General features: G+C 32.5%; 1 pseudogene; it reads right to left on the bottom strand.

Moving 5' to 3' along the window:
• Window positions 1–5,021: 5,021 nt before the first annotated feature.
• LOC120172161 lies at window positions 5,022–11,747 on the bottom strand (annotated as a pseudogene).
• Between the last annotated feature and the right edge of the window lie 242 nt (window positions 11,748–11,989).

The raw sequence follows: 11,989 nt of genomic DNA, 5'->3' as shown, positions 1-11,989 counted from the left end.
TTCGGTGACTCATCGAAACCCCTCTTTGGGACCGGTCCGAAGAGGACATCGGCGATGGCTATAAAAGCCATCAAACATCTGCAAAGAAACCCATCGACAGCAAACAGAACAAAGAGAAGACAGCAAGCCAAACGACACCAACAAACAGCCATTCGAGAAGAAAAATATATATAGAGAGATCGAGATAGCTTACCCTCATCAGAGCCCCTAAACCGCCATGAAATCTTCATTAACTGAAGGTAAAAAAGCTTCGGTTTTTCCTTAGATCTAGGGCGATCTAAGAACTTTTAGGATGAATGGAAGTCAGATTAGGCACTAGGGTTGAAAAAGGAGCGTTTTATGTAAATTTTCAAATTCCGGCCACCGTGACGGTGGCCGGCGGTGGCTGCCGGCACCGGAACAAGGCGGTCGACCGGATACGTCTAGAGAGAAGCCAGAGAGAACTTTCTCTCTCGGTTTCTAGAGAGAAAGAAGGAAAAGAAAAAATGAGAAAGATGAAGGGGTTAGGGCCGGTTAAATGGTTTTTATACCCGTCGTTTTGGTGAGGGTCTCTGTGTAATTTCCCGCATGGGAAAACCATACGCATTATCCCCCAGATTTTGTATACTTCAATTTTAGTCACTAAATCAATCTATGATCCTTTTAATCCGGTTTATTAACTTTAATTTTATTTATTTTAGTCATTTGCATAATAATAGATATTTTAAGTAAATAACCAATTTAGTCCTCGTAACTTTATTAATTAATATTTTAAACTCTGAATAACATGTTTTAATTTCTTTTAATTTGACATTCGAATTTGATATATTTTTAATCTAGTCACTAAATTAATAAAAGGAAGAATAACATATTTAGCCACTGAAATTTTTTTTATGTATTTAATTCTATTAAGTTATAATTTAGTCACTAATTTCAATTTTTATAAGTTTTATTTATTTTAAATATATAGTTTTAATTTTGTTCATTATATGTTAATTTTATATGTTTACTTTTAATTTTAATTACTATTATTATTATTATTTAGTCATAAATATATATTTATAATATTTATTTTATTTATTAAAATCTTATTTAATTACTTTTAACTTATTTTAATCCTGTTCTAATATTTATTTATTTTTAATATTAAGAAAGGGCAGTCTTAAAACAACTGGATGTCCATTTTCTAATATTTTTAAATAAATAAATATCCTATTTTATAAATTATATATTAATTGTTTTAATTATTTATTTATTTTTTAATATCGAGGAAAAGAGCTGTCTTAAGGCACCTAGAAGTCATTTTCTTATATTTCTAAATAAATAAATATTTTATTTTTAAATATATATAAATTAATATATTTTTCATAATTATAATTTTAAAATAATAGGATTATAAATTAAATATATTTTGAATTTTTAAATAATAGAGACAATTTATAATTAAAAAGTACCAATTTTGGGCGTTGTAGGGGTGCTAATCCTTCCCTAAACGTAACCGACCACGAATCCCATTTTATTATTAAAAAGAACGAATTTTTGGTATTAAACGCAGATCAGTTCATCTTTTAACTGATGTTTTCTTAAAACTCTTTTAAAAGATAATTTTTAGGTATTCGACCTACCTAACCCAAAAGGCCGATGGCGACTCCCAAATTGTTTTAAAAACCATTTATTCACATCACTTTTCTCGCCGAGTAAAAATTTCGTGCCCGGACGAAAACCGGTTACGACACTCAACATAAAGAACATTGTACAACTCTTTCAGAAGTTGTAATTTATATTGAGGATCAATTAAAACAGCAAAAGACAGAATCATTGAGTGATCAGACCAATATTTCTCATATAGTTCAAGGATGGGTTTAGCCATTGCAGAAATACCTTCACATGGATCATTATAAGCATCACACAATAATTTTTCAATTACAACAACGTTAGCCAAATACAAGTTAGAAGTGGGATACTTAGAACCAGAGAACATAGTAGTAATTTCATAAAAGGCTCAAGAAAATCACAAATTTTCTGAACAATTTCCCACTCATGATCAGTAATGAACAACTCATTTTCCCTATTAACAAACAAGTTAATTGCTAATCTAGCCTCAAGTTCCCTAAGAACCATCAAGTAAGTAGAATTCCATCTAGTAGGAACATCCAATACTAACTTACCAGAGAAAGAAGAATCGTAATCTTTAACAGCTAATTCAAATGCACAAAGTCGAGAATCAGAAGAATCAATAAACTTAACAATGTCACATAATTACTTACCATTTTCATTAAAAAGACAACTGGAAATTACCTTAGCCTGACTCGCTTACCTGTCCCCAGTACCCGGAATTGGGCTTCGATTTGAATTAAATGAATTGGAGTCGCCACCAATCATTTATTTAAAAAAAATAGGTTGATCGGAGACCTTATTCCTTACCTGATCTGCGTCTTACTAAATATGTGTTGGGTCGGGAGTCGGTTAAAGTCAAGGAAGGGTTAGCACCCTTGAACTGCCCTTTCGGTACTTACGTAATTTCCAATTGTCTTTAATTAAGAAAATCAAAATTTTAAATTAAAATGTAAAATAACGATCCCACACTTACCTCAGATTGATTGAACAAAGACCCTTAAAAAACATAAATGTTAGATTTGAAATGAAAAGCCGAATGGAATTAAGGTAAAGAGTGTGTAAATATAAAAATAACAATCATAACACAAAAAGGAGAAAAAAACTAAGTAAAAAATGAACTAAATAAATAAATAAAAACAAAACAAAATATAAAATAAATATAAAAGAAACAAAATTAAAACAAAAATATAAAAGAAAATATACTAAAAGAATGCGAATAATATATACATGCAACAAATAAAAGCAAAAAGAAAATAACAAATAATTAGATAAATGAAATAAATAAGAAGGAAAAAAACAATAACAAATAAAATAAAGATAGTAAACATAAAACAAATAAAAATAAGGAAAGAAGAAAATAATAGTAAAAATATATATACAATAATATAAAATAAAAATAAATATGTATATATATATATTAGAATATTTACAAAACAAGTAAAATAATAATAAAAAAATATATAAAGAAAGTAATAATAATAATAATAAAAAGTAAAAAAGGAAAAAGAAAATAAAATAAGAAGAATATAATTATATATATAATAATAAAGGACAAAATTGAAAAGAAAATAAAATACGAGGTAAAATTTGAAAGGAAATCACAATTAAAGTCAAAATTCAGGACCAAATTATTATTTTTTTAAAATAGGGGGACCAAAATTGCAATTCCCCCCATTTGTTTAAAAACACGCGGGTCAGATGCTAACGGGTTGGGTTATTGGGCCGGCCATGGGCTAACTATAAAGCCAATTTTTTTTCAAAAACTCTCATTTCTCTTCTTCACTCGAAAACACCCATCCCCTTTATTTTAAATCCTCTCCAATATTCATCATCTTGATGAACACAACCATAGGTCTTCAACCAACCCAGAAAACGGCCGCCCAGCGTCACCTCACCGCCGCCGTTAATCGGTGCCGGGCGGTAATTTTTTTTTCAATTCAAAAGCTCTTTCACCCCAGATTTCAAAAATAAAAAATAACTTTTAAAAAGAATACGCCTCGGAGTAGATCTAAAATTGAAGGTTTCGAAAAAACCATTTTACCCCATGTTCATCGGCGTTTCGAATTGACCAAGAAGGAGAGAAACCACGCATGCAAGATCGGAATTTCAACGAGGTAAAAAAACAATACCTTTTTTATTTCGCTTCGAAATGGTTACAAGAGGCTTGGATTCACTGTTTTTGTGTTTTTGGAATATTGCTTGTGTATTTGGTAGTTTATTTCGTGCCTAATCTCGTATATAATCGTGTGTGTCGAATGTGTGCTGATTACAAGAATTTATAGGAATAAAAATCATATTTTTAGGAATTTAACTCCGAATGAAATGCTACATGAGTGGTTGTTTGTTTTAACTTGGTTGCTTGTGGTTGCCGAGGGAATCATCGGAAAAGTCGGGCTTGTTGACTGTGTGACTGCGTGGGGCGTTCGGTTGAAGATATTGCGGCGCTGGACGAAAAAAATGGCTAGGGTTCGAAAACCCTAGGTGCAGCGGGTCGCTCCAGCGGGCCGGTTCAAGTGCTCCAGTGGGTCGGTTCGGGTGCTCCAGCGAGTCTTGAACCCGGGTTTGGGTCGCGGGTCATTGGTGCTGGGTTGTGTCTGCTTGTTAGCTGGGCCACTTGGGTCACTGTTGCTGGGTCACCAATATGGGCTCATCATTTGTTGTAATACGGGCCTGATACAAAACATGTAAAAACATTTAAATGTAAATATATGTATTATCTAATATAATCTGTAAATAGTATGTAAAATATTGGACAAAATTTAGTGTCTTCATTTGTATATATTGTTTATATATAGTTTAAATCTTGATATCTATAAACTATATAGTTTATATATAATTCCATAAATTAACCTAAAATTATAAACCCTAAATCTTAAACCATATACACTATATATATAAACTATATAATTTACACAATTTAAAATTATTTTGATTTGATCCCTCATCAATATGTTGTTTAATTTATTTAAATTTTTATTTGTAATTTCATATTTGTTCAATTTGGCCCTTAAAATTATATTTGCATATGAAATTGGCCCATACTTATTACTTATTTATATTTTTTAATTGGCCCAAAACTTTTTAAATGGGTATAATTTAGTACTTTTTGTATTAATTTCAACCTCACAATTTAAAATTATTTTGATTTGATCCTTCATCAGTGTGTGTTTTTAATTTATTTAAATTTTTATTTGTAATTTCATATTTATTCAATTTAGTTCTTAAATTTATATTTTTCATAAAATTGAACCATTATTATTTATATTCTTAGTAATTTACTCTAAATCATATACAATTACAAATTACAATTCAACGTTCGTGAAATACGAAAAATAATTAATCCAAAAATCAAAATTAACCCGATTTGAACTCAATCCTTATCTGATAGATATATGACCTGAATTTTATCTGCTAATGATATGACCCTATTTGAACGAGATTCGCCTGAAGTCCATCTGAACCTGAATTAACATGCTTTTTAACTGCTTCGAACCTGAACTGTTTTGACCTGAACTGCCATCGATCTGAACTGAAAGTAACCGACCTGAACCCGAATTGTACCTGATATCAAATCAACCTGAAAATTACCGACCTGATCTGAGTCGAAGCATCAAATTTACCTGACTTGATATGTATCCGATTTTACTCGACCTGACAAGATCCGACTGAAACCTGAACGATTACCCGATTTTACATCCCTAGTTGAAATTGTCCTATTGGCTGCTTCATCGCTAGCTAATTTACGAATTTGATCCCAAGGTGAGGAAATGGAGAACGAAGGAACAGAGCTTGATTGAGTTGAAACCCAGTCGGGAATTCAAAGGGACATCTTGGTGAAGCTGAGAATTCTTCAAATGAACATCTTGGGGATGTTGATTCTTCTTCTTCGCATCGATTCAGTGAAACGATGTCATAATCACCGGTCATGAATGGGTGATCCAAAAGAGCATTTCAATCGTCCGTCGCTTCTTTGGATTCTCAACGAAGCATTTTCCGAGAAAATCTTTTCCTTCCACAGATATCTCCTGAGGAATTCCAGTCCATTCATCGGTAACCCCAATCTTAATCAAAAAAGCCGTCAGGTTTGTCCCTGGTTTGAAATTCCAAGCTGGTTTTCCAGTAAACATCTCAACAATGGCACTTCCAAGTGCCCAAATATTCACCGCTGAATCGTACACGTTTTCATTGACTGACTCTGGTGCGATATTCAGAGGAGTTCCCCTAATTTCCACCCTCCTTTGTTTTTCCCCATTTCTCTTCGCTAATCCAAAATCAGCTATCTTCACATAACCATGATCAAACAAGAGAATATTTTGAAGCTTAATATCACAGTGAACAAACTCGTTTGAATGAACAAAGCGTACTTCAAGAACAAATTATACAACTCCCCACCCTTTTCGGCCGTGTAATTATCACCTAAACAGTGGATGTTTAGCGGTCAATAACTGATTTGATCAACTTAACTAGATTTGGGTGATGAAGTTACCCGAGATAATCAACTTCAGTCTGAACTATTTTAGGTTTACAAAAAAACCATAATTTATCTCTAAAACAAAAGTAACCATTTGTGTAGTTTACCCTTAAAGTAAAATGGGTTAACTACAGCCTTAGTCCATGAAGTCTCTAAAGTTTTTGAAATTGAAAACTTTTAGAGTTTAGTGACCAAAATAGAAGAGAAGAAAATAGTTGAGTATTGAATGGTGTAATTAACCCAATTTATAATAGCAAGAATTAACGGAACCGTGGTTTAATGACGGAAAACGTTGGTCAAATGGCCACATTGATTTTTTTTTCGAGTTGGAGGACCACATTGATCCAAAAAGTAAGATAAGGACCACACTGATTTTTTTGGAAAGTTCAGGTATCTCAAATGCCTTTTGTACCTTTAACTTATAATTAAATTATCACAAATAAAACATATATTAATCGCGTGTTATGAGTAAACTTTTATCTTAACAACTTCAAGATTTATTCACTCGTTAAGAGAAAAATTACTCATCTAATTATGTACTAATTTAAATCTAAAAAACATTAATATTTAAATAGTTAATTTTGTCATCGTACTTTTTTTTTCCTTTTTACTTCATTCAAAATTCTATTTTATTCCATTAATGGGGATTCTTAATAAAAGATAGTAATGTAAAGAAGTAACTTGTATCCTACATTAATAAAATAAATCATAATTACTTGATAAAATATTCATATACAACCTTTAATCTTTACTCACATTGAGTAATAAGCGATAAGATACATACACATTTTGTCTCTCGATCCAATTCAGCTCGAATCCACATTTATATGTATCACACATATATTTTTTGGGGACTTGGTTCACAAGTTTATTTTACCAGGTAAATTAAAAATTATTTTTTAGTTTTATCAAATATTTAATACGATCGATTTCTGTTAAAATAAATAAAAAATGTATGGTGAATAAGAATTTTCGGTAAATCGTTCAACTCTTTTGGATGATTTTACCCCCTAACTCAACTATAAAAGAAGGCTGATCTCTCCTCATTTTCTCACGTTAACATAATCTATTTCTTATTTTCTTGGAACAATTTTCGATTTTAGCCTTTCGTTTTAGAAAAAAATAATAGTGTTTAGGTTTCATTATTTTATTTTGAATATACAAAATAGATTGTGTTAATTTTGAGACAAGAAAGAAAGAAATTTATGTAAGAAGTGTAAAGTTAATAAATTATAATTAAAATTTAGGGGTACGAAATTATATAAATTTTTAAAAGTGAGAAATTGAATAATCGATCTAAAATACAAAAAATCCTAAAATATTAAAGAATTTGAAATCTCTGGGGGTGTGACCCAACTCTAGTACCTCTCTCAATCCATCCCTGATTTTGTGGGACAATGTTCAATTTTTTGTGACTACATTAGTTCGAATAAATTTATTTCTAAGATAATACTTTTACAATACAATAATTATATTATGTTAGTCTATTATTATTATTATTATTTATCGTTATAATGCTAATATTTTCTTTATATAATAGTCTTCTCATCGTAACATTTTTAATGATTTTTTGTTAAAATAGAAACAACTAGATATTAGCTAAAACCAAGAATATCACTTTGTAAAATGACTAAGAGGTCCACGAGATTCCAAGAACTTCGTACCACCAATGGGAGTTCCATGACTCCATGCAGCTAAACGATCAGTCGCATCGTTTTGATTACAATGAACATGTCTGAAATTAAACTCTTAATTTCGATCCCGGAGTTCAGCAATAGCAACTACCAAGGCACTCCACATTAACGCCTTAGAATCCTTGTTATAAATTCTTATAACCTCAAGATTATCGTAATCGACTTCAATGTGCCGAAACCTAACCTCCAAGCATGGTTTAAAATGTCATGAACATTCCAATGCTCGGCCATAATAATTGAGCATCTCCCTAGGCTCTGAGTAAAACCAAAGATCCATTCACCCTCCGATCCCATGAGCCAAATGGGAGAATCATCTCACAAATAGGGGTTGGGTTTGACAATCTAGATCCTTAATAAGCGAATATTAGATGGTCCTCGGCTTTTAACCAATGATCATACCAGAAATCGGTACCCTTCCCATCCCATATGCTCTATGAAATGCTTTCATTCAAATCAGTCCAAATACAATGCAATCCTTTCCAAAATCAAGATCCGTTTACATGGTTTAAAGTAAAAGGCAAAGGATCCTCCCACTTATATTTCAGTCGAATAACTTGGACCCATAATTTTTCCAGCTTTGTGATTTGCTGAAAGCCGACTTTCATCAAGAAAGCTTTATTATGCCAATATAGATTCTTCATGCCCATACCCCTAACATCAATAGGTTTTTGCATGATTTCTAATTTCACAAGTGGTATACCTCAACTTCCATTATTCGAACCTTAAATAAATCTTCTAATAATTTTTCATTTAATCCCATAAGCCTTTAGGAATCCATTTCGATTGCATAACATTGGTATAGTCTAGAGAACTGCTTTAGCAAGTGTTAATCTACTGACCAAAGATTGAGTTTTTGTCGCCCATCCAAAAAGTTTCTGGTTGAGTCTATCGAGGAGGTACGGTTAAGTCCTTTTAGTAACCCTATTATGAAGCAATGAGACATTAAGGTATTTCCCCAAATCTTTGACCTCCTCAAAACCAAATCCTCTAGTGATACTAAACCCTTTATTGTTGGGGAAATTCTTGGAGAAGAAAATTTTGGTTTTGTAACACCCTAATTGATCCGATCCAGAGATCGAAGGATCAAAGCATTACACGGGAGCACCGAAGCGGTTAACCAAAATTTTCTTTTAAAATAACATTATAATCGTCATTAAAATACAACCAATTGAAAACATAAATAAAAAATAAGTATCCAAGTTTACAAAAGCGGGGAGCTCCCAAATACATCCTAAAATAACATTATAATATTTGTATCAAATTAGAGTTATCACTCGAATACATAAAAGGTCTATGAGTAATACATGCCCTCTAAAATAGACTCGATGTACTCTGGTGCCTCTGTAAATTTGGAATCCACGAATTGACGATAAGCTCCACGAGAGATCTCTTAAGAACCTGTGCACGACAACAAATTTTGGACGCTAGGCTCACAAGCTCAGTGCTACGCAAATAACTCTACTATACTACGTGCATTCACCACATGAGCATGTTAGTATGTATATATATATATAAGTATACAAGAACACTAAACACACAAATCTTTGGTACATATCATGGTGTGGTCAGAGAGTTTACTGCATCTCGGGACTTATACCAGTCTAGTCTACCTATGATACTCTTGGGTATCTAGGGTGAGATCTGGAACTGCATCAGAAATGTACACTCGATTAGCTTATCCCTTAGAGTACTTGAGACATCTCCATCCAACCAACAAAGATAAGTGGATTGGCACTAGCTGATATATATTCAGACATATCTAATCAAACAAGACAATTGTCATACTTACTAAAGTAATTGAGGTCTCCTTGCTGTTTACCGAGCGTCAAAAAAGGGCGTAAGTTTTATGCAATATTACTTCATAATATTCTTATGCTTTGACTGTAGTTATTTGTTGTTCTCACTTATAAACGTATTGAATAAGTAGTGGTGGTCCTAGACCCCTAGCGCTTAGACCTAAATTAGGCTTATTTCCCAAAACTATACGATGATAATGATCTTAAACCTTTTAGTGTCGATACTAACTTGGAAGTATCGATACCCTCCTTCGTTATCGATACCATTTTTACATTTAATATTATGAAAATTCCTTATATTATTGATATCCTTATATTGAGTATCAATACTTTTCCATTAGGGTATCGATACCATCTTGGGTACCGATACCAAAATGAGATTTGATGTTTGGGGAAAATAATCCAATATTAATGCCCTTACTTAGGGTAGCAATAATTCTTCCTTGTGTGGCATCGATACTCCTGGAGTATCGATACCAAATCTGACTACTAAAATTTGCAACGTAATATTGGTATCGATACCCAAAGAATAGTATTGATACCATATGAACAAATTATCGATACTACCCAATTAAACCCCCTTATTTTGTCTATATTAAGAATAATATCATTACTGTTCATCCAATACCGATACTCAAACCTAGAATAACTCTATTTTACCAAAAAATGACACCCCAACTTCATCCTTCAGCTTCTCTACAGCCCTTAAACGTTATGTAATTCCTATGTAAGACTACAAGACTCATAATAAGTTATTTCTCATGTCGTATAACATCATAAGCCATAAATTATCATTGATGCCATGCTTTATGAACTCATACAAGTTAACCAAGCACATTAAACGATCTGTAAGTGGTATAGATGAGTTAAAAATATGTTACCTTGATCCTAAGTTATTGTAATAACTCAAGGTTCAACTAAGAACTAGCTTCTCATTTTCTTTGCTCTTGAAGCTTTCTACAACTTATTTCGCTAAACAAAAACAAGGAAAATTAATTACTAACTCATTTTAGAACTTAAAAGAAGTAGAAACATGATTTTTAGGCTCTAACAGATTGGATACCATCTAGAGTTCCCAAATTCAAACCCCTCTAAACCCCTACCATGTCCAAGACTTGGTGTTGAGGGCTTGAATGGAAGCTCTAGGGTTAAGGATTTCATTACTTACCATTGCTAATCTGGATTGAAGATGTAGGCCAACGAAGTTGTTACCTTTGGTGATGGAAACATTGAAGAAAAGTGAGAGAAATGAAGAGTAGAAGAAGACAAGAAAATAGAGGAAAATGAGAAGAAAGATGTAACTTTTCCCCTTTATATTAGTCGTTGACATCATCTCCAATAAGGAAATTCAACTTTTGAATTTCTAAATGGTATAATTACCCCTTTGGTCCCTTATCTCTTGGTCTTAATTTGAAAGTTCCCTTTTTTTCTTTCTATTTTTACTCAACCCAACCCCAACCCCAAACTCAAAACAAACTTGGATTTATACCAAAACCCTTTCTGGTTAGCCCGAAACTACTAACCCAGAATTCAGAGTGTTATAGGTTTTCTCAACATTGATACGATGGCCAAATTAACAAAAAACCCATCAAAGACCTTCTTAATTATATTTAATTAGTTCGTATTGGAATACTAAAAGAGATAGAATATCATTGTTCAATTATTCAGCTCCTTAAATACAATGTGAGTATACTTTTTATATAGCATGTATGCAAGCAGTTAACCCTAGCTGCTATACAACAACTTATCAACAACCCGCTAACAACCAAACGCCTTCAATACACAACATTCCATATGTAACAATTGGTTGCAGTAGTTATAACCCTAATTTCTCCATGGTTCTTTCCTCCTCTGTAATTAGATGTGTTAGACACATTCTTTGGTGTGAAAGTCCTCAAAAGAAACTTTCGAGAGAGGCTTGGTAAAACCATCAGCCACCTTATACATTGAAGGCACATAGTTGAAAAAGAGTTGTCCAGCAGCGACCTTTTGCCGAACAAAGTGTATATCAAACTCCACATGCTTGGATTGAGCATGATATACATGATTAACACCTATGGCCATTGTACTAGTATTATCGCACCAGACAACATGCTTTTGACCTTGCTGAATGCTAAGATCCTTCAACAAAGTAGTCACCCAAGATACACCAGCTAATGCATTAACTATACTTTTGTATCCAACTTCCATTGTGGACCTGGAAACTGTGTGTTGTTTTTTCGAAAACTAAGCAACAAGACAATTCCCTAAGAATATTTCATACCCATAAATCAATCGATGATCATCGATGCTAGATCACCAGTCAGCATCTGTAAAGGCAACAACATTCAAACTGGTATCAGTAAGAGAAAATACAAGATCAAAATCAAGGGTGGAGGATAATTATCGAAGAATTGTTTTGACTACTACAAAGTGAGACTCTCGAGGAGCAT

Source organism: Hibiscus syriacus, unplaced genomic scaffold, assembly GCF_006381635.1.
Source record: "Hibiscus syriacus cultivar Baekdansim isolate YM2019G1 unplaced genomic scaffold, ASM638163v2 tig00111843_pilon, whole genome shotgun sequence".
In the NCBI taxonomy this organism is placed as follows: domain Eukaryota; kingdom Viridiplantae; phylum Streptophyta; class Magnoliopsida; order Malvales; family Malvaceae; genus Hibiscus; species Hibiscus syriacus.
The sequence above is the reverse complement of the archived record's forward strand: the minus strand, read 5'-3'. Positions and strand labels throughout refer to the sequence as shown.